The sequence below is a fragment of the Talpa occidentalis genome, unplaced genomic scaffold, assembly GCF_014898055.3.
Source record: "Talpa occidentalis isolate TD23 unplaced genomic scaffold, MPIMG_talOcc4v2.1, whole genome shotgun sequence".
Lineage (NCBI taxonomy): Eukaryota > Metazoa > Chordata > Mammalia > Eulipotyphla > Talpidae > Talpa > Talpa occidentalis.
This window is the reverse complement of record NW_026555331.1, coordinates 78140545-78167734: the sequence shown is the minus strand read 5'-3', so window position 1 is coordinate 78167734 and position 27190 is coordinate 78140545. Positions and strand designations below refer to the sequence as shown.

The window sequence follows — 27190 nt, the reverse complement described above, 5'->3', positions numbered from 1 at the left end:
ACCGAGACCCTCCAGGCAGGCGGGGGAAAGTGACCCTTCCCCTAGCATTCCGCTTTGACAGCTACGTCGCCGGCTCCACCCTGGAAAACTGCGGTCGCAGGACCGTGCGGCCTCCATCCCAAGACGCCCCTGGAGAAGCTGCTGCCCGGGGGAAGCAAAATGGCGGCCCCCGGTCTCTCCTTCCTTTCCCCAAGAACTCCCTCCTGGTTCCCAGAAGAGACAAGGACGGCGCGGCGCCGAGATCCGGGAATCTCCGCGAGAGCGGCGGCCACTGTTGGGCCCCGGGGAGGTGACTTCACCGCTCCCGGCTCCGGGCGCCGAGGGTGGAGCCGCCCGGAAAACAGCGCATCCCGCCCTCCGCACTCGGGGGTGGACGTGCCTCGCCCGCGCCCTCCCGGCCATTGTTCCCGGGCCCGGCCCCGGCTCCCCGCACCCGCCTCTCCGCCCGCGGACAGGAAGTTGCTCCCCTGGCCGGCCCCGCCCTGCTCCAGCGCCCCGGAAGTGATCTGCAGCTGCTGCTGCAGAGCGGCCAGGAGGAGGGTGGATCTCCAGAGAGCCGGCGCCCGGGTCCTCCTCCTCCTCCACCTCCTCCTCTTCCTCCTCCTCCTCCTCCTCCTCCTCCTGCCGCCAGGTTCCGCCGCCGCCCCTCCGACTCCTCCTCCTGCCGCTCCGGGCGCGGAGCCTCCCAGACGGGCCGAGCGCTCTCCAGCCGGAGCCTGCTCAGCCGCGGCGTCGGCGCTCACGGGGCGGCGGACAGGCTTTGCGGTGCAGGTGAGCGACGCCCCCCGGGCCGCCCCGGGAAGGGTAGGGGCCGCCGGGCGGTGATGGGGGTGTGTCCGGGCAACCTCCAGCGGAGGCCCAGGCGCCGGGCCCGGTCGCCGAGATTGCACATCCCGCGTGTCTGCCCGGGGACCAGCCGCGGGGACGAGCCGGGACTGGAATCCGCGGCGCGGCGTTCGCCGCCGGGCGGGCGAATGCACCCCGGGAGCCGGCTGCTGCCGCGTGTTCTTCCGAGCTCCGCAGCCTCCCCGATTTGGCCTCATCGGAAGGTCACCCCGCATCTCTGGCCCGCCGCGCCGAGGTCCCCGGTTGGGCGGTGCCCGCGATTTGGGGGGGACCCGCCGCCGCAGTCCCCTCGCCTCGCTCAGTTTCCTCTCTCGTCCTTCCCTGTCTTTCCACTCCTTGCCTGTACTAGAACAGTTGCTTTTTAAGCCTCTCCGCCAGGGTTTTGTGCCAGTTAATGGAATGTTTTTTTCAGACTGAAGTCATTAGATGCTCTCGCATTGAACTGAATACCCGGTCTTGGGCTCTTGCACGGATTGAGCCCATTTTTCGGGTAATCTGTCCTCTAAAACGATCAGGAGTGTGGATATCTTACGTGTAGGGGTATTTTCTCCGTAGTTCGTTCCTAAAGGTTTCCCAGAAGTGGGAGATGTGATTTGTATGCTTTAGTCTGGGTATATGTGTGTAAGTGGGCGGGAGTGACGGCGCAGAAAGGTGGCTGTGATTTTTCAAGCTTTAGGGAGAATTAGGGAGTTAACTGGTCTTTGCTTGGAAACCTGAATGTCCAGGCTTGTGACAGCGCTCCAGATGTCATTGAGGTTGTGTGAGAACCCCATTGCCACGCCCTACGTGTCAAGCTCAAAAGCACCTAATTTACAAATTGTGTTTGGTGGGGAGGGGGGTGGGGCATCTTTATAAAACGTGTGTCATAAGTTCTGAAAGTAAATTACAACTTTAATCAGGTTCCCGATATTGGATAACAAAATTCATTAGTAAACTCAGAGCAGAAGCCACATTTATATCTATTACTGTGTTTAAATGTTCCTTCTTAGTTTCTTTTTTTCTGTCCGGATTAATACAATGTTATTATAAAATGTAACTCTTAAAACATAATTTTTTAGACTTTTAGTTTCTTCAGGGGTGAAACCATGTCTTAGCTCATCCCTGTTTCCATACAGTGGTGTCTAGAACATAAATGTTATTCACACCTTACTTCATTGTATGAATGAATCCATAGGTTCTATCAGTTACCTTCCAGGAGTCATTTTTTTTTGGGGGGGGTGGGGGACTAGGGTTTTTTTGTTTTTGTTGCAGTTTCTTGGCACATAGAGACTTTGCTTTGTGTTTCTGTTCTTTAGCTTGGTCAAAGAACAATCCTTTGCTATCTTTCCAAAACCCTTTCCCCACCCCAAGATTAAAATTGTATTTGGGATATTGTGATTGAGCATTGTAGTAACTTATATGTTCTGGTGCTAACTATTATTACTTGAACATGTTTGTCCAGAATTAGCGGGAGTGTTCGTGATGATAGTAACTTTTAGAGTTGATAGCTATATCCTATCTTAATCAAAAAGAGGAAATTGGAAGTTACCACTGTTTGAAAACATGGTACATCACAGAATTGCTTGTAGTCGTTCATTTTTTTCCATGAAATCTCCTGACATCTTGTTATGACCTTGGCGTGATTTACCTAGCAGCCTTCACACACTGGTGTCTGCTGAGTGTGCAGTCATCTTTATCACTTATTTTGAAGCACTTTTTCATACAACACTCTCTTAGCAGGACTTTCAGGGGGTAAAAAGGGCTAATTATAGGAAAGACTCTTGATTACCATTTGTGTAGGGGACAATTTTTATTTATAGATGGTTAAATTATTTTCACTTTTAAGAGTTCCAGATTAAAAAGTGGTATTATCTCCTTTCCTTTTCAAATACCTGGTGGTCAACCTGTACTGGTTTCCCAAGTTATACCACTTCTGTTCCAAGAAGTACCAGTAAGACTTCTTGTATATTTGTGTTTTAGTGTAACATGCACTTATAATCCTCAGTAGATGACTGGCAAAGACAGTCACTTCAAAAATACTGTAATCAGAGGCTGTGCATGTTAATGAGGAGACGCATCATTTTGAAGAATGGGAAGAAAGTTTCTGATTTTCACTGTTAGGTAAAATGTCTGAATTTTTAGACTCTAAGGAGATGGAAATCTTCTTTTCTCAGTGACATAACCACCATATGGAGGTCAGAGGTCCCTTTTTTATTTCAACAACCCATTTGGTAATAACAGTCTTCATGCATTGATTGCCTGCCAAACACTATGATAAGAAATTTACTTATGTTGTTTCTAATCTCCACACTACCTTGCAAGATAGGTAGTTTTTCCATACATTACTAAGTGAAGTTATTTGCCAGAGGCTAGGCAGTGAGTGTACTCTAAAACCTGGGTTTGAAATTAGTGATTTCTAAGAACATTAGGTATTGCAATTAATTGTAAAAGGCTGAGGGAACTTGGGATTCTGATTGAGTTCAGGAAAGCCATGATATGCATCTTCTCAGTACACCTGGCTATCAGGTGGATCTAAGGTTACCGGTGACCCTGACCAGGTGGCCTAAGTCAGTGGCCACTCTTCTCTTTCTCTCCAGCGAGCCTACACATGTAATGTTAACATCTGTGTGTGCTGTGTTGGAAAAAAAAATGGCTGGCTGTTTTTCATATAAGTCGTGGAAGAATAGAGTGTTAGGGACTCAACTCTGGTGTTTGATTATTGCTTTTTACCTCTGAAGGCCCTGTTGGAAAGGATAGTAGGAAATCTATAGCTACCCTGCCTGGAATCATGTTGTTTTTTAGTTCTTTTCTAAAGGAGATATTGGAGAGTCTGGGGTGGGGAAGTGGGAAGAATGGTGAAAGAAGCAAAGGTGTACTGAATCTGTTTTTACCATTTCAGACCATATGCCATTTTCATTTTGAATTTAGTATGGAAACTTAAAAGAGGTAGAACACTTAGAAGGTTGTAATTACTAGTGAGTGCTAGTAGAATTCACTTCCATTTTTTCTGAACCTGTGCATCTTTTTTGTTGTTGTTCTTTTATATGGACTTAATTGAGTGGGTGTGTTCCTATCTTGGTTAAGAAGAGAAAGTATGTTTGGTGCAGGTGTTTTGATGGTGGGTGTGGTCTTGTTACAGAGCAACCCAGATAATAAAATGGGTTACCTGACTGTGGGTCCTCACCCGTGCCCTTAAAAGGAACTTATTAATGCTAAACTGTAGACACACAAAAGGTTAATAAAAGGTTTTTTTACAAGGGAAGGGGAAATGGGGAAATGAATAATGCAGGGAGAAAAAGAGGGAGATAAGTTCGTAAATGTGTCCTACCTGTTCTCCTGACCTGGAATCCCAGTGATCCTCTGAGCTGGTGAAAAGCCAAGTGCGCAGGATGGCCAAGAGAGACCACCACCACCACCACCACCCCCCCCTCCCCCCGCACACATATACACACACACATGGCTGGTTACATACTCAGAGAACATAGGGGCTTAACTCGGCCCTCAGGTCTTCGCAATCTTTCCTTTGGTGGTCATGGGATTTGTAGTTCCCAGTGTCTTGATGGAGTGGGGGGTGGAGCCCACAAAGCCTGTATGGAGTTTGCTCAGGACATCCTTTCCCCCTAACAGTCTGATAACATACATTGAAAAGATGTAAACCTATACCCCTAAAACATGTACAATATTGTAGGCCAGTGTTACTTCATTAAAAATAATTTTAAAAATTTATAGCTCTAAATCAGCTCATTCTCTAGCCCTCTTTAATAACAGTTATTTTTTGTTTTTCTTTCAGCTGAAAAGATGCTGTTCTTACTGTCTTATTGCAGTTATAAGGGTTTGGTTACAATATAGAAAAGATGAAATTAAAACTCTGAGGGTTTTATTTATTCTTTGCTTTTTCTTTTTTACTGCCTCTACCAAACTACCTGTGCCCATATCTCATCTGCTTCCCTCCTCCACCACCCACAACTTTCCCCCATTCCCTCTGGTAATCATTATCTTCTTCTTGCTGAATTCAAATTTTTATTTCTTCTATTATTTATGTGTAATTTTTTAATATTTATAGTCCACTAATGAGTGAGACCATCTGAAATTTTTTACTTTTTGATTGATTTCACTCGGCATAATCACCTCAAGATCCATCCATTTTGTCCCAAATGCCATTGTTTTCATCTTGTTTCCTCTTTCTTCATACCTGTGTAATATTCCATCAACTGTATGCTCCACAGTTTCTGTATCCATTCACCTGTTGAAGAGCTCTTGGATTGGTTCCGTGATTTGGTGATTGTAAACCATGCTGTTATATACATAGGTATAGATAGATCTTTTTGTATTAGATATTTCATGTTATATGCCTAATAAGTGGTATTGCTGGGTTGAACAGAATTTCCATGCTTATTTTCTTGAGAATTCTATATACCATTTTTCACAGGAGCAGTTCCAGCTTGCATTTCTACCATTAGTGGTTGAGAGTTCCTTTTTTACCACAACCTTGCCAACATTTGTTATTTCATTCTTTACTCTGTGTTGTTTTTTTTTTTTTTTTTAGAAAAAAATTTGCCTTCTTGACTTGTTATATCAGAAAGTGAAGACTTAATTTCTCAAAAGGATAGTCTGTACAAGGTTATAAAGTACACTTTCATAAAATACTACTCTTTTTTTTCCCCCTCAAGAATTATTTATTTATGCATACAAGAACTGGGGTACAGGCTGGAGGTACATGGAATGAGAGGATTCACCAGATATAGAGTAGGGAACAGAACAGACAGGTTGACTGAAATACAATGCTGACGTGAGCAGTGGGACAGACAGGAGAGGTCTGCTGTGCCATGTGGATTAGCTCCCTGGCTGGGGATTGAACTCAGGCTGCAGTGGCTGCAGATAGCTTCATGGTGCTGAGACTTAACCCCTTGCGCCACTAGGGAGGCCCAAATACAATACTGCTCTTAAAGATCTTTATAGCTACAGTCCTGTATTAGATGCAATAGACATAATGCTTGATCTACATAATCTCCTTAAAGTTTGGGACCCAATTTCGTTGCTGAAGTTACTTATGGAAATTAGATATCAGGATTTGACAAAGTCATCTTGGAGAATGAAACACAGAGAAGTTGTGAAATGACTTCTATTCTCAAGTGCATTGTGAACCGGGCAGATACTGTGAACCGGGCAGATATCCCCAGTTTCCACAAAGATCATGATAGTGGTCTCCTAAGCCACAGGGTCTCTGCTTTCTTGCACAGTTGAGTAGCTAGCAGAGTAATCCATTGAAAATGGAGGTTGCCAAGTGACTGAGTGATTAAAGAGCCTTAGTTCAGCTGCCTGTCTAGATTTGTTCTGGATTTCTGGAGTAGCCTTTTAGCCTCTGGTTGCCTCCCTCCCCTACCTTCTTCCCAATCTTTCTCCACACCTGGTTAGAGCAAAATTAACATTTCAGAACTCCTTGCCTGTTAATAAAATCCAGACTCCTTTTATCCCTTATCTCATACACAAATCTTTCAACATCTAATCTTTACCTAACTCTTTAATTTTATTTCTTTTAGTATATGGTATTTAGTTCCAGCAGTACCAAACTTCTGGAACCCTAGAATTTTCTGCCTTCCATTTTATATTCCTGAAATTCTAACCATACCTTCCCCCAATCTAGTATACACCTACTGGTCCTTCAGAATTCAATGTAGGTTATACTGCTCAAAAAATATTTATCTTGATTAGATTCTTTCTTTTGACTTCATCCCTCAAAGCTAAAATTTCTTTCAAGACAAGCTAGTTGCTTCTCTCATGTGCTGCCACAAAATCTGTGTTGCACCTACTACACTGTGGACAGTGCCTTTTTTGGCCTATTGTCAATTTTGTTGGCCATAATCGACAGTAACCTCATAACTGCACAGATACTTGCATACTTAAACGCCTTCACCAAACTTTGTCAGAAGTATTCAAACCTTCTCAGTGTATATACCAGTAAGTTTTTGACCTAACATCCCTAGGGCTATAGAAACTCCTAACAGTTTAATTTATTACATATTTAGATCTAAACAAATTAATAAATATTTATGTTCTAACAGTTTAGTAAGTGTATGGAAAAAGTAATATACGTAAGTAAAATAACGTTCAATTTTAATTGCATAATCCTTTATTGTACTTACCACTGTTTATTCAACCAATCCCCTATACTTGGACATTTAAGTAATTTGCAGTTACAAATGATGTCATAATGCAAAACTTTGCGTATATACATTGTTATATTTTTGGAGGTATATAGTCAAGGTAAGTACATAGAGAGGTTTCACCTTCACTTTTACAAGAGATGTTATTAGTACATTAGTACCTGTAATTTTCACTAGCCAAAAGAAATCTGCAGAGCATTTTTACTTTTACAACAGAAGGTGAAAATAAAAAATAGCATTCGGTGTTTATTTTGCAATATTATTTTAGAGGCAGTGCTCATTGGAGCAGTGAGAATGGTACCACCAAGCCTCTTCCCTGGGAATAACTTTATACAGGCCATGTATTTATCATACTAGTTCTGTTTTGACTAGATGTTAGTGTTATTTTAGGTTCTATGTGTTATTTGGTGTGATTTGGTAGTCTGGAATGCTCAAATTTTTCCACATAAGTTAATGATAGTTGCTATTTCACTTTAGGCCTTTTGACTTAGAAAGGTTCCATGGGTGCCTTCTACTTTCTGATAATGGTGGAAACCAAATAAGATATGTTAGATATTGTCAAATCCCCTACCCTCTCCCTATGCACAATTTCGAACTCCTACCAGTAGTATATTAGAATTCCATGGCCTCACCAACAGAATATGTACTCAAACTGGAATTTCTGCCAATCTGAAAGGTGGGAACTGATATCTTGGTATACTTTTAATTGATGTATCCCTTGTCATAGTGAATTGAACATATTTTCTTATGTTTAAGGGCCATTTTAAACATTTTTAAAATTAATTATTTATATATTGTTTGTCCACCTTCTAAATAATCTTTGGTCTGTTCCCCCTTTAGATTTATAGTTAAGATTATTGACCATTTAACTTTGATATATATTGCAGATATTTTGCCTATCATCTTTTGGCTTTGCTTATGGTGTTTTCAATTTTTTTTTTTGTCTACTCAAATATATTAATCTTAAGTTTATTGCATCTAGACTTTTAATCATAGTTAGTCATAGTTTAAAAGCTTTTTCCTGTCTTCATGTTGTAGAGGAATTCACCAATGGTTTCTTCCAATGTTAATCATTAGATTTTTCACATTTAGTTCTCTGATTTATTTAGAGTATATTTTTGTATGTGATGTGAAGAATGGATCTAATTTTATCTTATTCTACATTTCTATACAGTTGTCCCAGTGTCATTTATTTAAAAAAAATTTTTCCCATGCTATCATAGCCTATATTTCTATATACAATATATAGGGTATATTTTATCCTATTGGATTGTCTGACTATTCATGCACCAGTACCACACTATTTTAATCATGGAGGCTTTGCGGTATGATATAGGATCTGATAGGGCTGGTCACCCCTTGCACCTCCTCCTCTTCAGGGTTTTCCTTACTATTCTTGCAACTTTTCTTTTTCCAGGTGATCTTTAACACGATTTTGTCTAAATCTATTAAAAAGCCCATTGTTATTTTTCCTAGGATCACATTAAACTTAATGACTTACAACTTATATCTTGATGGTGTTAACATGTCTTAACTTATAACAGGCAATGTCTTCTCATTTTCTTAGATCTACTTTTGTGACTTTGAGGAATAGATTATAGGTTTCTTTATATAAATTTCTCATGTATTCCTAAGTAATTTTTGTTGCTATTTTAGTTATCTTTTCCATTATATCTTCTATATCATTCACATATGTGAATAATGTTGATTTCTGCATGTTTTTCCTGCTACCTTGCTGAATTACTATAGGTTGAGTTACTTTTAGCATTGCTTCTTTTAGGCGCATATAGAGTATTGTGTCATAGAATTTATTCCCTTTTTCGGTACTTCTGCATCTAATTGTAAAATTGCATTGATTAACATCTCCAGAACAATGTTAAATAGCAATATAACCTCAGTTATATAGAGATACTAATTGCTTTATTGTATTTTCTATTCTGTGGATATACAGAGATATACTTTTATATTAGATAATAATTTAGCTATAAATATACCTCTCAAAGACTACAGTCTTCACTATATCTGTTAAGATACTTAGTGGAAATGGGTGTGGTGAGAGAAGCAGGGAAGATTAACTTTACTAGGGGACAGCAGCAAAGTGCAAGTTAAGGAGTGCTCTGGGGTTTCCTCCCTCATACGAGTCCTGAGTTCTGTTCCTGCTTCTCCTAACACAATTCTTCCTAACTTATTTGTAGTCTTCATTTAGCCAGTTATGGATGCCGCAGGGTGACCTTTTCTCCTCTAGACTAAAGTGCCTTGGCTCTGTGAAAATCTATGGATTTTACAATCTCACTTTACTTTTACAATCTAGTGGCTTTTGTGCTTTTCAGATTTGTTAGATGTGATTCTGACTGGGGTCCTTGGGTCTGTAGGTTATATGGCAAGGCAGGTTTGCAATTAGATAAGGGTATCCATGGGGGTGGCCTAGTATACACAGATGTGGGGTGGTTTTACGTACTTTGTAGTGCCTGGATCATCCGGCTTTGAGATTCTTTTTGCAGAATTCATTCATGAAAACCCTGTCCTTTGGCTAGAAGTGATGTGGAATCAGATGTTCGCCCCGCATCTTGTGCACATTCCATCCACGTATCAGTCATGAATACACCACTGTTGTCTCCCAAGCTCTGGAGTGTTTTCATTTCACTGCTTCCCAGTTCCTCCAGGATATTTAAGTGGCTTATTTTCAGTAAATTTTTATAATTTCAAGATTGTATAGGTCTGTGCCTGAGCAGCCAGCCACTTCCCTGTGTCTGTCTCTATCATTCTAAATATTTCCTTTTCCTAGGAGTGCTGTGCTGGGTGGTAGGATATTTATTAGGTTTTTTGTGCCTTATGCTGAGGAGCTCTTTCCTAGAGCCCATGGCCTATTGTCCATATTTGCTGACCCAGGAGTGCTGGTAGCTGGGCTGTTTAATAATCCTGTTTCTAAGTTGAGGAGCCTCACTCAGCAAGTGAGTACTCTTAGTTGATGACCTCTTGTCCATCTCCCATGTTCTGGGACCCATGCTTATCTTTTTATCTCAGGGTCTTGCTGCCTCACTGACATGCAATTCAGCTTGGGGGGAAAGGGGGGTATTAGTGACTGTCCTACCTTGAAGACCCTTAAGTTTCACCCTCTGGTATGTGCTTGCCACCTACTGGCAGGTCTTGGACAGGAGACTGATCTTTTTTGTTCCCTCTTTTTCCCTTATTTCCTCCACCCTGCCATTTTAGTCTGAGGACAATCTGTCTCCCCTCATCTTTGTTTCTTTGTTTGTTTGTTTGTTTGTTTTGAAATATTTATTTATACAAGAACCAGGGTCCAGGCCAGATATGCGGGGAGGGTGAGAGGATTCACCAGAGACAGAGCAGGGAACAGAACAGGCAGACTGACAAAATACACTGCTGATGGGAGCAGCAGGTGAGACAGGAGAGGTCTGCTGCACCATGTGGGATTCTCACCTGTTGGTGGGGATCGAATCCGTGCTGCAGAGGCTGCTAACAGCTTCACAGTGCAGCACTCAACTGCCTGCACCACCAGAGAGGCCCTCCCCTCATCTTTCTAAGATAGTTTATATGTGACAAAAAATCCCCACACCCTGACATCTTTGGTTTCTGGAACACCAGCCCTGGTCTCTGAATGCTTAGGTTATTAGTAACTTTAATATTAATCTCCAAGGGCCAAGGTCTGTTTTTGCTCACCTGTATTTTACAACTAAGATAATTCATTATGTCTGTTACTTCACTTATTCTCGTTTGCTGCTGTGGGACTTATTCATTTCATGAACAACTGGGTTTATTTAAGTAGCAAGTTTGAAACTCCTGCTTTATGCAAGAGCTCTGCAGTAATGACAATAGGAATAGACAATTTCCTCTACTGTCAAGTATAAAAAGTTCCTTTTGCAATTTTTTCAACACTGATCAACAAACAGATTCAGTCCACATTAGCTTTGATCAGTCTACGGAGTACACCAAGCTGATTTTTTAGAGACTCTGGCATCTCAGGTGGAAGAGCGAGAGTCTGACAGAGCAGACCTTCACAGAATCATAGATGAACCACTGTTGGGCAGTTTAGAGTGCTGAGCATGATGGAATGGGCAAAGAGTCCTTCCATACACCTCTAAGTCCATGTGTCTGGAGGACTGCAGAAGCATTCTACTTATTCAACAGACCACAGAATGAGCAGGGTGAGAAACAATTGCACAGAAGACTCAATTATGTAACCAGCCGCAAATCCAGAGAGGGGCAACCCCTTTATAGAACACATTAAATCTTCCTTGTGCATTTTGGAAGCTGCATCACTCAGGCGTTATCATATCCTCATTGGATTTGAATTTGAACTTTAGCAGCTTCCATGGGAGCCTTGGCAGTGTCAGCGAAGAACTCTGCACTGGAAGAGGAAGCCAGTAGTGCTGTGCACTACAGATAGTTCTCCTCTTTAAGCAGGTTGCTATCGAAGACTTTTAAGGCTTCCTAAAAAACAAACTTGCTGAGCCCCTGTGTAGAGTAGCTCAGGAAAGTCAAAGCCTATCTTTAAGTCACATCGTGAGCCCCATTCTCTTTCAGGGTAACTGAGAATCCATTAAATAGGTTTTGTACTTTATGGGGTCCACCTACACATATTTCACTAAATCTGTGGCATTGTGTGTCAGACCACAACTTATGACCCCCACCAAAGCAACACAGAGCCTGACATTTCATGGATCCAAATTTGCAGATGATTCTTCTACTGTGATGGTTGCCAGGTGCTGGAGCAACAGATGGACTCAGGCCCAGTGAGGCTGCTATTGTGAGGGTCCATGAAACCATATTACACCAGCTGCAGGTAGGGCACATTAAAGGGGTTCTCCGGTGCCAGGTGTGCCCTGGATGCGAACATCTCTGTGAGGTGGCGAGAACACAATCCCCTTCTCGCGAGGCTGCTGCTCACACAGCTGCTGCGGGCTTTAGTAGCTTTCTTGGTTCCTCAGAATAAAATAAAACTTGATCATTTGTTCTGCTTATTTCTTCTTATCCTTCACTTTCGTTTAGATCATAAAACCCATCTTGTCTTTATGTTTTGATTTCTTTTTGGCTAAAGTTTGTATTTATTTGATTACAACTGTTTGAACTTTTTGTACATTCTTTGGTCATACATATTTTTTATTCTGTAGATAATCTATGTCTTACTTATTTGGGGGGAGTTGGTGCTGGATTTTTTAAAAATAGGCTTATGGAGATATAAGTCACACAATTCAGTGATTTTTACTATAGTTACAGAATTGTGCAGCCATCACCACTGTCTATTTCAGGAATTTTCTTTACCTCAGAAAGATACCCCATGCTCATTAACCATCATTTCTAATCCCTCTACCACCCAACCCCAGGCAATTTCTAATACACATCACATCTACACTAATACTACTGTAACAGCTAAGGAAATAATAATTCCCTAACATCATCTAATATCTAGTCCAAATTCCGATTTTCCTATTTATCTTTAAGAGTTGTTTTTTCCCCCAATCAATCCAGGATCCAACTGAGGTTAATGCTTTTCTATGCTTATTATGTTCTCTTTAGTCTGTTTCATTTTTTCTAATTAACTTTTTAAAGATATTATTTACATATAAAATTTGCCCATTTTAGGTTTACAATGATTTTTAGTAACTTTATTGAATTGTGTAATAACCATAGTCCAGTTTTAAAACATTTCCATCACTTCAGTAAAATCTCATGTGCTCATTTGTAGTTAATCCCCATTCTTACCCCCTAGGCATAAACAGTAGTTTCCATTCTGTCTCCCCTTTCCAGACATGACATGTAAATGAAATCCTACAATATGTGATCTTTTGGGTCTGGTTTCTTTTACTTAGCATGTTTTTATAGTTCATGTTGTCAGTCCTTTCCTTTTTACTATAAGTGGTAAGTATCCTATGGATAGATCACATTTTGCTTGTCCCTTTACCATTTGATGTATATTTGGATTGTTTTTCCTTTTTGTTTATTATGAATAATCCTGCTGCGAACATTCATGTGCAAGTTGTTGTGTGAACCTGTGTTTCCATTTCTCATGGGTAAGTGGAACTGATAGGTTATATGGAACATTTATGTTTTAACTCTTTGAGCTCCTGCCAAAGTGCTGAGTGACTTTCGAGAGTGACTGCACGTTATTTTGCATTCCCACCAGCAATGTTTGAGGGTTCCTATTTCCTCTTCATCTTAATAACTATCGTTAATAATCTTTTAAAAATTATCATAGTTGTTATAGCTGGTATAATATAGTACTATCATTGTGGTATTAGTTTGCAGTTCTCTAGGGACTAATGGTATTGGAGCTTTTTTTTCATGTGTTTATTATCCATTAACATATTTTCTTTGGTAAAATGTCCATGAATTTTCTTCCTCATTTACAGAAAATTAGGTTGTTTATCTTGTTATTGAATTGAAGAATTCTGTTTGTGTTCTGGATGCAAGTTCTGCATCCCAGAGAGTGCTATGTTTTGGGTGGATTTTTTTGTAATGATGTTAACTAAGAGCATTGCTCAATTTTTCTAGTTTGCCATAGGGCTTTTTTGAGGGTTGAAATAAAAGCTAAATTCTGTTCTTAATTCTTCCGCCTGACTGATACTGAGCATAATCAATAATTGAAGACAATGATAGTCCTCTTCATATTTATCTGCAGTTAAACAGTGAGTAACTCTTCCCTTCTGATCCACAAGAAGCACATAGAGATACTGCAGATATTAGGGTCTTTGAGTTGCAAGAGCCAAAAAATCCAGTTTCAGCTACTTTTAGCAAAACAGAATTTTGCAGTTTTTTTTCACTCCCTCAGCTCTGCTTCTTTTTTCATTCTGTTGGCAAACTGGTCACCTCCTTCATTTCCAGATTCAGTTCTTCCCAGCTCAGCAGAAAGAGCCAATCTTTGGTACTAGCCCTACCAGAAAAGTCCAAGGAACTGGGTACTCTGGTCAGTTAGGGTCTCTTGCCCTGCTTTTGAGGGAGGTTCTGAAGCATCCTGGTTTACAGGTCTGTTGTTATGCTCTACAGGGAGAACGGTTCCCTCTATAGGTAGGGGTGCTAGACAGGCAAATTACATGTCTGCTTTTGGGGTATTGTGTAATTTTTTCCACTTTTACAAGATTAAATCAAAAGTAATGAGTAGAAAGTTAATATCTGGCGTATTTAGAAAAATTCATGTTATCTAATTTTTAGATTAACCTTTACTACTAGCACTTTTTCTTATATAAACTTGCGCTGTTTGCTTTAGCTGAAACATTCCACGTATGTTCTTCCCACCTCTCATGGAGGTAAGGAGATGGCCTACATTATGCTATAGTGGCTAGTTTTTCATTATGCTATAGTGGCTAGTTTTTCTGCATTTCTCTTGAACTTTATTTTTTTGATCTAGTTTTCTTTAGCTCTCTGAGTGGGGGTTATATCCAACTGTCTTGGAGTTCCTACATTCCTACAGACTGCCGAGATCAATTTTTTATAATTAGTTTGCTTCCTTTCCTCATTCATTTACTTGAATTCTCAAGTTCTGTCAGTGCCCATATGTCATATGATTCATTTTTGAAGTGATTTTTTTTAAATAAGTGTAGTTCCTAGTTCTTTTTCATGATATTGGGTGTATGTGTGTAGTGATGGCAATGATGCTGTTGATGTCATTGTGATTTTTCCCCTCAAAAAAGAAAATAATTTTATCACTCGAAGTGTTTCTTACCTAACTTTTAATAGACAAGATATGGTATGTAAATACTGTCATGAAGTTGAACAAATAACTTTGGAGGGCCTCCCCTGGTGGCTCAGGCGGTTGAGCACAGCGCTGTGAAGCTGCCCTCAGCCTCTGCAGCACCAGTTAGATCCCAGCTGGCCGGCGAGGGTCCCACATGGCGAGCAGACCTCTCCTGTCTCACCCACTGCTCCCCTCAGCAGTGTATTTCTTCAGTCTGCCTGTTCTGCTCCCTGATCTGTCTCTGGTGAATCCTCTCACCCTCCCACGAATCTGGTCTGTACTCCAGTTCTTGTATAAATAAATAAATAAATCTTTAAAAAAAAAAAAAAAACTTTGGATACTGTGTGATTTTTGTGGTGCTTCCATACTCATTTGGTACTCATCATGATTTATTAATATTTTCAATATGAAAATAAAATGCAAAAATGAGAACTCCTGGTTTTGAATTGTCTGTATAAAACATCTCATGGAATTAGAGTGGTGCTTAACAGGTCATCTGGTATACTCTTTCACCCTTTAGAAAAATCCCCTGAGACTACGCAGGCACTCATTATTGTTCAAACACCTGCAGTGATATTGCAGTAAGCAACTTTTTTTGGTGTTTTCAACTTGAAATCCATCCTTATTTTGAATTGAAGTCTATCACCCCGGGTCTTTTTGTTCCTCATTTGCTCTTTGGAGTAACGCTTAGTACAAAAACACGTTTTTGAACACGTGTTAAACAGTATATCTGTTGACAGAATTGAGAATAGTCATTTTACATATACCTTTCTTCAAATAATTGAAGAAGGTAGCCATACAACTCCTTTGCTGGCTTCCCTCCTTTGCTGGAGGGAAAGGAGTTGTATGGCTACCTTCCAGATCACAAGCTTCTAGAAATAATAGAGAAACATTCATTTACTTGGAGGTCAGACTTTACAACTTAAAGTATAATACACACTTGAACAAGGAGGAGGAAATTACTTACAATCTGTAAACTTCTAAAGATTCTGTGACCAGGCTCTTGCCTAAATACTTTCTCCTTCAATATTTCCATCTAATCATCCATAATGACCCTATGAAATAGAAGATGAGGAAACCATTAAGAAGTAGGGAGTAAACTTTAAAAACAAATAAGAAGAAACATCCTACCTTTGATCAAAGTAGAATTACATAAACCTAGCACTAAAGGCTATTATTCTTCTGATGCTGAAGAGAAAATTGATCTAAATTATTCAACCATAATTCATAACCTGCTTACTCTTGTTTTTTAATCTAAACTACAATAAGCCTGCTAGTTTGCTTTCAAATAATTCTAAGGAGTGAAGATATGCTACTGAAGATAAGCACATAAGCAGTTGTGATCAGTGAGGGACAACAATGATGGGGAGGAAAGAGGTAGAAAGAGTATAAATACTACTAATTCAGAGTTCTACGTTCTAGGACTCTGATCCCTCTCCCTTCTTGTCCCCTGTAGGATGTCTCTGATTTATAATTGTCTGTTTTTGTTGTATTGTTATTATCTTTTCCCCCGATGTCTTATTTGGTTCCCCTGTATTCCTCCTATAAGTGAAACTATCTGATATTTTTCTTCTTCTTTCTGGCTTATTTCACTGAGCATAATTCCTTCTAGCTCCATCCACGTTGCTGTGAATGGCATGAGTTTATCTTTTTTGATTGCTGAATAGTATTCCATTGTGTATATATACCACATCTTCTTGATCCAGTCATCTATTTTTGGGCATTTGTGTTATTTCCAGGTTTTACCTATTATAAATAGTGCTGCAATAAACGTAGGGGTACAGGTGTTCTTTCGAATCAATGTTTTGGTGTCCTTTGGGTAGATCCCTAGGAATGGAATTGCTGGGTCATATGGTAGCTCCATTTTTAGTAGACTGAGGAACCTCCAGGCAGCTTTCCATAGTGGTTGGTCTAGTTTGCACTGCCACCAACAATGTAGGAGAGTTCCTTTTTCACCACATCCTTGCCACCATTTGTTGATGCTAGTTTTTTTGATATGTGCCATTCTTACTACGTAAGACTTGAAACCATAAAATATATAGAAGAAAATATAGGTAAAACTCTACAAGACATACATCTCAGTAACATCTTTAAAGACTCATCACCCAAAGCAAAGAAAGTTAAAGAAAAAATCAACACCTGGGATTATATCAAACTGAAAAGCTTCTGTACAGCAAAAGAGACATTAACCAAAGCCCGAAAAAATGTTTGCACTCCATACAGCTGATAAGGGACTGAGCACAAAGATATACAAAGAACTCACATGACTCAAGAAAAGCAAAGTAAACAGTCTAGTCAAGAAATGGGCAGAAGAACTTAAAAGACACATCTCCAAAGAAGAAATGCAAATGGCCAATAGGCATGTGAAAAAATGTTCAACATCCCTTATAATCAGGGAAATCCAAAGCAATTTTTAAGAAATTATTCAGTTAAAATTGAAGAATTCATGAGAGAAAAAATTCTGAACTCAACCTTTGTCAAATACCCTCAAAAAATGGGTCTCCCTGGTAGCACAAGGGGTTAAGTCTCAGCACTATGAAGTTATCAGCAGCCACTACAGCACAAGTTTGATCCCCAGCCAGGGAGCTAACCCACATGGCACAGCAGACCTCTCCTGTCTTTCCTGTCTCTCCTGCTACGGAGCAGTGTATTTCAGTCAGTCCGTCTGTTCTGTTCCCCACTCTGTTTCTGGTGAACCTGTCACCCCCCCGCACCTCTGGCCTGTACCCCAGTTTTGTATGCATAAATAAATAAATCTTTAAAAACATACCCTCAAAACTGAAAGTGCTACCCTACCCAAATCCTGGTTTTGGTGACTAAATTGTTCACTTTTAACTGATTATCATCCTGTTGGGAAATTCCTGTGTTATTTTTTAATGTGTGTATATTGTGATACAATAGTAAACTATTCAGTAGATAGTAATTATTCATTCATTGATGATTGATTTGGGGAGAATTTATCATTTCTTTTTTTTTTTTTGTGGGACCCTTGCCGGCGGCCAGGGAACAAACTGGCGCTGCAGAGGCTGTGGGCAGCCTTGCAACCCAGCGCACAACTGCTGTGCCACCAGGGGAGGCCTGGGAATTTATCATTTCTTATAACCGTGGATGAATTACCAAGGATTTTCCATCTTGGATGTGTTGAGGTTTCTCACAACTTGACTTCTCTTTGTGTCCTGCTCTATTTTCCCTGATATTAGTAACTATTTTGAAAATGTTTGTATTAGGCTAAGCAAAACAGAATTTAAATTTTCATATACAATGTATGTGGGTACTTTTAAAATTATCTTGTTAACAGTTACTTTCTTTTTGCTAAGGAAATAATAAAATTGTAATACTCCAGAATTACTTCAGATTTCATCCTTCATCTCATTTCCTCCAAAACCCAGCTGTTCATTTAGGTACTGTAGTCAGGTAGCACTACCTTTTATTCTCACCAGTTTAAACTAGATCAAATTTTATTACATCTTTAAATTTTTGCTACACATACTGAGTATTTGTTGTTCAGTAAAAAAATATTAGGCAAAATGTAGAGTGACAACATTTTTTATGGCTTTTTTTTTGTATATTTAAAACTAGCAGTAGTCTTTGTCAGAACATTGCTACCATTGCAAATTATAAAATAATAGGCTTCTCTGTGCTTAGTGAGGTTTTTAATAACTTCACATTAAAAGTTTTTTTTCCCCGAAATACAGAATGTATCTTACCACCTAACAGATTTGTGCAAAATATAGGAAACCTCATTTCTCCTTATAAGTTACATTTTTTTGTTTCTCTGTATTGATGGATTAAAAAAAAATCATGATGCAGCCAGACTTCTGGACAACTTTCCTAAACCTTAAAAATGTGAAATGTGCTCTAAAATACTGAGATTATAATATAATGCCATTTGCGTTCAGAAATAGGATTGATTTTTTTCAACTTAATGTTAGTATGTTATCACTTATATTTAAATACTAGGGCCAGAAGAAATGGCAGCAGATTCCCTTTTTGTAGCTTATTTTGTATATCTGTGTCACAGTGTGGGATGTGGGGCAAAAGTGTTCAAGGAGCATTCCCTTTTAATGCTGTCTATGAGAGTAGTTTTAAGATCAAAGTCATTTTAGTAATTTAGTAATATATGTTTCTTGATTTAAGAACTGTGACATGTTGGCAATAATGGTCTCAAATACAATGAGAAAGGGAAGTATGTTAGTAATTAAGGTTTTATTTAGAAATTATGTTTTTTTACATTTTTCTTTAATATTAAAATCTGTTAGACAGCCACTTCTTGTCAAAAGAGTGTCATTTTTTGAAGTTTTGAATTTTGGGGGAGACAGAATGGTTTGGTGACATGAGCATAGATTTTGTTTAATAAAATGTTTGTTGAATGAATAAGCACATATTTTGTGCCAGACACTCTCCTAGACACATATGAGGAACATAATTGTTACATAAGCTTAAGGAATAGGTAGAACTTTCCAGAAGTGACAACATAGGTGGTGAGAAAGAGCTTGGTAAGGAGATGGAACAAATTGAGTTGGATGGTGGAATGTTCAGAACTAGAGAATAAAATTCATTTCATGAAATTTTGATGAGTGTGATGAATTCTTGAGGGGTAAGGCAGGGAAAGTGAAAAGAGCCTATAGCAGAGAATTGGGAGGACTTTAGGCAGGTCATGAAGGTCCTTATCTCAGGCCCTTGGAGAGCCACTAAAAAAAGTTAGAAAGTGTTATGATCAGGTTTGCCTTTTTACTGTTCTCTACAACAGTGATTCAAAAATTATCTCTAGTAAAAGATTTTTCAGAACTTTTAGTTCATGCATTTGAAGAGGTATGAACCTATACTTCTAAATCATAGCAGTGTTATAAACCATTGCCTCAATAAAAAATTCAATAAAGATAAAATAGATAAAAATAGAAATAAAATTTTCATTACATAGCAACTGGTACTTTTATAAAATACAAAAAAGGGAATTATCAGAAAAATTAAACTTTAAAAATAGAGGAAGCAAGCCCATTTTTAAAGTTATATTGAACAGATATAAAATTGCTCTGTCAAGTTCCTGTGTAAGTTTATAAATGTATACTTTCAAATTTGTTCTTTCATAGTCATGAGCTAATTAGTTGTGCTTTCAGTACCTCTGATGTAGAGGAGTAATCTCTTCTTAACCATATGCCCCATCAGAATTGCAGACACTCTCATGTATTTATCTTTAAATCATTCACATGTGCAGTTACAAAATACATGTCATAAAAAACAGGAAATGAGTTAATTTTTTATTTTAATAGTATAAAAATATTTTGTACTAAAATATGCTTAGTAGAGCAGTGTAGTTGAATATTCTTTATTATAACTTTAAAGTCTTGGTTCATTCATACAAAATCAGTAAGCTAGCACAAAGACAAAATGCCAGTGGTTTCTTTCATGTGGAGTACAGAGACGCAAAATACAGGGCCAGGCACAAATCCTAGAAATCTGACTGTAAAATTGAGGCTACCAATGGTGAGGGTGCAGCTGGGGAACAAAGTGGAAGGGTGCCCAGTGAACTATGATGGAGGAAGATGGGTGCTTTGATGGAGAGTGTGATGTGAACCTGTATCTCTGAACCATATAATATATAGTGTTGTAAACCAGTGTTAACCTCTATAAAATAAATTAGTATATTAAGTTGTCACTTTGTATACCTTAAATAGGTACGCTTTTTATTTGTCACTTAGACCTTTTTAAAGCTAGAAAACACTTAAAAATATTTATCTAAGCCCTCTTCCAGGTGCTGGGAGTACAGTAGAGCATAAAATACACAGAGTCCCTACTTATATGAAGTCTTTATTCCCATGGAGATTAATGCTTTGTGATTCACAGGCCCAGTTTGATGTTTCAGTCTGTCTTTTAATTGTTTCAGTGACTGTTATAGTTGATATAGGTGCCTCTTTAAAATATATAATGGTATAGGGGCCTCCCTGGTGACGCAGTGGTTGAGCGCTGGGTTGCGAAGCTGCCCACAGTCTCTGCAGCACCGGTTCAATTCCCGGCTGCTCCCCAGCCACCGGAGGAGGGTCCCACATGGTACGCAGACCTCTCCTGCCGCCTGCTGCTCCCCTCAGCAGTGTGCTTCAGTCCTGCCTGCTCTGCTCCCCGCTCTGGCTATGGTGGGTTCTCTCACCCTCCCGCGCTTCTGACTGTACCCAGTGCTTGCATAAATAAATAAATAAATCTTTAAAATATATATATATATATAATGGTATAAATCAGAGAATTATGTTGTTGGTTTTAGGTCAATAATAGTCCTTAGTTTTTAATTTTATACTACAATTAAGGACAGGTTTTTAATGAATTTTGTGATGCCTAATTGTTCTTGCAGAGTCATCAAATTATTGTGTGTGTGTGTGTGTGTGTGTGTGTGTGTGTGTGTGTTCATAGTCCAGTGAAACTGTATATTTAAACAGATTAGAAATTTTCAACTTGGTGTTCAGGTGAGATTATCTTTTTAAGTAGGCACATAATTAGCAGTCAGTAGATTTTAAGAAGGCAAATATTAAATATTGTAGGTATTTCAGACCGTATGGTCTCTGTTACATCTGCTCACCTGAGCTGTTGTAAATAGCAAAAAGCAGAGACAGTGCATAAACAAATGGGAGTGTCAATGTCCCAATAAAACTTGACTTACAAAAAGAGATATTTGGCTATGAACATAAATTGCTCTAAAAAATTAGTCTATTAAAAATAAATGCAGACAAAATATAAGTTTTATATAGCAGCCTCACTTTTGTGTTGTTTCTGCTGAAGATTCATAATCCGAATCTAAATTATGAGACAAAACACAAGTAAGAGACAGCCTCCAAAGTAATTGACCAGTACAGTAATCTTCAAAACTGCCAAGATTATAGAAGTCAAGAAAGCCTGAGGGATTGTTCCAGACTTAAGAAGACCAGAGATGTGACTGTCAAATGCAACATATGGTTCTAACCCAGTGCAGCACCTTGGATAAAGTCTGGGAATTTTATGCTAGGAGTGGGTTAAAATTTATTTCCTGATGGTGATGGCTATATTATGTTTCGTAGGAGATTGTCTTTATTTGTTGGACATAAGCTAAACAAAGGTGTTCAGGTTAACGGCGCATCATAGGGGCTGTCTACTCTCAATGACCCAGGGAAAAAACTTTTTTGTATTATGATTGCAAATTTTCTATAAATTTCAGATTGTTTTGATGGTAAATAAAATGAATGTTATTACAGAAGACAGGCTTACTTTGATTCCAGTCTTCAAGATTGACTTGGTGTTTTTGATGTAGTGTTTCCATACAAATTTTTTAATCAACTGTCACTTGCCATCAAAAAATCATGCTGAGATTTTAATTAAAGTTGCTTTGAATCTATAGATAAATTTAAGGAAGACTGACATGTTTACAGTTATAAATGTTTCAACCCGTAAACGTGACCGAAAGTTTTATTGAGGTCTTTAAATTTTCTCAGCAATGTTGTGTAGTTTTCTCTGTAAATAGAGAAATCTGGGGGATGCTTGCCATTCTCCAAAATGCTCACCAAAGATCCATGTCACTTGGTTTCCCACCCTTTTATCGGTCTCCCTTCACATTGAATAGGGCTGACCAAAGAACATTTTGTGGCTTCTAAGTCTAGGTCATAAAAGACATGGAGTCTCCTGCCTTACTCTCTGAGCTCACTCATCTGTAGTAAGCCAGCTGTGGTATTATGAGGACATTGGAGCAGCCCAGTGGAGATGCTGGTGGTGAGGGATTCTGAGGTCTCCTGTCAGCAGCCCTATGAGTGAGCCATCTTGGAAGCAGATGTACAAACTAACTGTTTAAACCTTCCAATGACTACGGTCATCCAAGATCTTTTTTTTTTTAACATTATTTCTTTTTATTATTATCCTTACATCATTTTTCATTTTTGCACTATGTATGCATTTTCACTTTGGTTATATTCCTCATACAGTTGTACTCCCCTTATTTTGACCCTAATTCCCTCCTCTCCTCTCCCCCCTAGCCCTGTAGTGTATCTCTGATTTATAGTTGCTTGTTGATTTTGATTTTTTTTATTATTATTTGTCTTTTTTTCTGGTCCCTTATTTAGCTTTTCTAAATTCCTGCTATGAGTGAGACCATCCAGTATTTTTCTTTTTTTTTTTTTTCTAGCTTATTTTGCTGAGCATGATCCCTTCCAGCTCCATTCATGTTGCTGCAAATTGCCTGGTTTATCTTTTTGGATTGCTGAGTAATATTACATTGTGTATATGTACCACATCTTCTTGATCAGTCATCTATTTTTGGGCATTTGGGTTGTTTCCAAAGCTTAGCTATTGTAAATAGTGCTGCTATAAACATAGGGGTGCCATTTTGAATTAATGTTTCTGTGTCCTTTGGGTATATACCTAGGAGTGGAATTGCTGGATCATATGGAAGCTCTATCTTTAGTAGGTTGAGTTATCTCCATACAGCTTTCCAAAGTGGTTGGATGATTTTGCACTCCCGCCAGCAGTGCAGGAGAGTTCCTTTTTCACCACATCCTTGCCAACATTTGTTATTGCTAGTTTTTTTTAATATGTGCCATTCTCACTGGTGTAAGATGGTATCTCATTGTAGTTTTGATTTACATTTCCCTGATTACAAGTGATGTTGAACATTTTTTCATATGCCTGTTGGCCATTTGCATTTCCTCTTTGGAGAAGTTCCTTTTCAGCTCTTCTGCCCATTTTTTGACTGGAATATTTTCTTTGTTTTTGTTGAATCTCATCAGCTCTTTGTAGATTTTTGCGATCAGTCCTTTATCATTAGTGTTGTGTACAGAAATTTTCTCCCAGTTGTAGGGTTTCTCTTTGTTTTGGTTATGGTCTCTTTTGCTGTACAGAAGCTCTTTAATTTGATGTAGTCCCAGCTGTTTATCTTTGCCTTCGCTATCACTGCTTTGGGTGATGTGTCTGTAAAGATGTTTTTGAGGTGCATGTCATGTAGTGTTTCGCCTGTGTTTCCTTCTACATATATTATGGTTTCTTGTCTTATATCTAGTTCTTTAATCCATTTTGAGTTGGTTTTTATAAATGATGTGAGGTAGTAGTCAAGCTTCATTCTTTTGCATGTAGCAACCCAGTTTTCCCAGCACTGTTTATTGAGCAAACTTTCTTTGCTCCAGTGCATATTCTTTGCTCCTTTGTCAAAGATTAGTTGACCATAAATCTGTGGGTTTATTTCTGGATTTTCTATTTGGTTCCATTTGTCCATGTGTCTGTTCTTGTTCCAAAACCATGCAGTTTTGATTATTATGGCTTTGTAGTACAGTTTGAAGTCTGGGCGTGTGATGCCTCCATTCCCTTCTTTTTTCTTTTTTTCCAGGAGAGCTTTGGCTATTCGGGGTTTTGGTGGCTCCATATGAATTTCATCAATATTTGTTCTATTTCTTTTTTTTTTTTTAATAAATTTTATTTTTATATTCCCCATACAATTTCAACCCCCCATTTTGACCCCAATCCCTCCCTTCCCTCCACCCACCCCCCAAAAGTGTCTCTGGTTCATAGATTTTGGTTGATTTTGATTTTCACTTTCTTATAGTTATTCATTTTCCTGGTCCCTTATTTAAGTTTTCTAGATTCCTGCTATGAGTGAGACCATCCGGTATTTTTCTTTTTCTTTCTGGCTTATTTCGCTGAGCATGATCCCTTCCAGCGCCATCCATGTTGCTGCAAATTGCATGTGTTTATCTTTTTTGAATGCTGAGTAATATTCCATGGTATATATGTACCACATCTTCTTGATCCAGTCATCTATTTTTGGGCATTAGGGCTGTTTCCAAAGCTTAGCTATTGTAAATAGTGCTGCTATAAACATAGGGGTGCAGGTGTTCTTTGGAATTGATGTTTCTGTGTCCTTTGGGTAAATACCTAGGAGTGGAATTGCTGGATCATATGGAAGCTCTATGTTTAGTAGGTCCAGAAATCTCCACACAGCTCTCCATAGTGGTTGGACCAGTTTGTACTCCCACCAACAGTGCAGAAGAGTTCCTTTTTCTCCACACCCTCGCCAACATTTGTTGTTGCTAGTTTTTTTAATATGTGCCATTCTCACTGGTGTAAGATGGTATCTCATGGTAGTTTTGATTTGCATTTCTCTGATGACAAGTGATGTTGAACATTTTTTCATATGCCTGTTGGCCATTTGCATTTCCTCTTCAGAGAAGTTTCTTTTTAGCTCTTCTGCCCATTTTTTGACTGGATTATTTTCTTTGTTGTTGTTGAGTCTCATTAGCTCTTTGCAGATTTTTGTGATCAATCCTTTGTCATTAGTGTTGTGTGCAAAAATGTTCTCCCAGTTGGTGGAGTTTCTCTTTGTTTTGGTTATTGTCTCTTTTGCTGTGCAGAAGCTCTTTAATTTGATGTAGTCCCAGCTGTTTATCTTTGCCTTCACTATCACTGCTTTGGGTGATGTGTCTGAAAAGATGTCTTTGATGTGCATATCCCGTAGTGTTTCGCCTATATTTCCTTCTATGTATTTTATGGTTTCAGGTTTTATGTCTAGTTCTTTAATCCATTTTGAGTTGTTTTTGTGTATGGTGTGAGGTAGTAGTCAAGCTTCATTCTTTTGCATGTAGCGGCCCAGTTTTCCCAGCACCATTTACTGAACAGACTTTCTTTGCGCCAATGCATATTCTTTGCTCCTTTGTCAAATATTAGTTGACCATAAATCTGTGGGTTTATTTCTGGATTTTCTATTCAATTCCATTGGTCTGTGTGTCTTTTCTTGTTCCAATACCATGCAGTTTTGATGATTATGGCTTTGTAGTATAGCCTGAAATCTGGGATTGTGATGCCTCCATTCCCTTCTTTTTTTTTCAGGAGAGCTTTGGCTCTTTGGGGTTTTTTGTGATTCCATATGAATTTCATCAATAATTGTTCTATTTCTTTGAAGAATAACATTGAAATTTTTATTGGAATAGCATTGAATTGGTATATTGCTTTTGGTAGGATGGCCATTTTAATAATGTTTATTCTTCCAATCCATGAGCAGGGGATGTCTTTCCATTTCTTTGTATCTTCTTCTATTTCTTTTAACAGTGTTTTATAGTTTTCTTTGTAAAGGTCCTTTACCTCTTTTGTTAGATTTATTCCCAAGTATTTGATTTTTTTTTGTTTCGATAATAAAGGGGATGGTTTTTTTCATTTCCTCTTCTTCAGATTTATTGTTAGTGTATAGGAAGGCTTCTGACTTTTGCATGTTGATTTTGTATCCTGCCACTTTGCTGAACTGATTGATGAGTTCAGTTAGTTTTTCTATGGAGTTTTTGGGGTTCTCTATATATATTATCATATCATCTGCAAATAGTGATATTTTGACTTCTTCTTTTCCTATTTGGATTCCTTGTATGTCTTTCTCTTGTGTTATTGCTCTGGCTAGGACTTCCAGTATTATATTGAAAAGCAGTGGTGAGAGTGGACATCCTTGTCTTCTTCCAGATCTTAATGGAAATGCTTTCAGCTTTTCACCATTGAGAATGATATTGGCTGTTGGCTTGTCGTATATGGCCTTTATGATGTTGAGGTATGTTCCTTGTATCCCAAGAATTTCAAGGGCTTTTATCATGAATGGGTGTTGCACTTTGTCGAAAGCTTTCTCGGCATCTATTGATATTATCATATGGTTTTTATATTTCTTTTTGTTGATGTGTGGATAACGTTGATTGATTTTCGGATGTTGAACCATCCTTGTGTCCCTGGAATGAATCCTACTTGGTCGTGGTGAATTATCTTATGGATACACTGTTGGATTCTAATAGCTAAAATTTTATTGAGGATTTTTGCATCAGTGTTCATTAGGGAGATTGGCCTGTAGTTTTCTTTTTTTGTGTTGTCCTTGTTCGGTTTTGGTATTAGTGTAATGTTGGCTTCATAGAACGTGTTAGGTATTATACCTTCCTTCTCAATTTTTTGGAAGAGTTTGTGAAGGATAGGCACCAATTCGTCTCTGAATGTTTGGTAGAATTCATTTGTAAATCCATCAGTCCTGGGCTTTGTTTTTGGGGAGTTTTTGATTACCATTTCAATTTCGCTAATTGTAATTGGTCTGTTAGGTGTTCTATTTCTTCTTTATCTAGCTTTGGGTGATGTAGAGTTGTAGGAATTTGTCCATCTCTAGATTGTTGAACTTTTCCATATAACTGTTCATAGTATTATTATTCTTTTGATTTCTGCTGTGTCCGTTGTGATTTCTCCTCTTCATTTATATATCCTATTTTATTGTGCTTTCTCCCTTTTTGCCCTTGTGAGCCTGGCTAGGGGTTTATCTATTTTATTTATTTTCGAAGAACCAGCTCTTGGTTTCATTGATCTTTTGGATTGTTTTTTTAGTTTCAATTTCATTTATTTCTGCTTGGTTTTTATTATTTCTTTCTTCTACTGGTTTTGGGTTTTTTGTTTGTTCTTTTTCTAGATCTTTGAGCTTCGAGATTAGGTTGTTTCTTTGAGTTCTTTCTTGTTTTTGATGTGAGCATCTATTGCTATATATTTTCCTCTTATTACT

At 38.6% G+C, this 27190-nt stretch overlaps 1 protein-coding gene and 1 pseudogene across 1 annotated transcript in view; one reads left to right on the top strand and one right to left on the bottom strand.

The window, feature by feature from the left end:
- Window positions 1–559: 559 nt before the first annotated feature.
- Window positions 560–27190, top strand: part of RALA (RAS like proto-oncogene A) — an 82893-nt gene continuing 56262 nt past the window's right edge. Inside the window, exon 1 of the mRNA XM_037507240.2 lies at window positions 560–771. The gene's annotated coding sequence lies outside the window, so the exon portion shown is untranslated. The remainder of the gene's footprint in view (window positions 772–27190) is intronic.
- LOC119249968 (phosphate carrier protein, mitochondrial-like) lies at window positions 10903–11847 on the bottom strand (annotated as a pseudogene).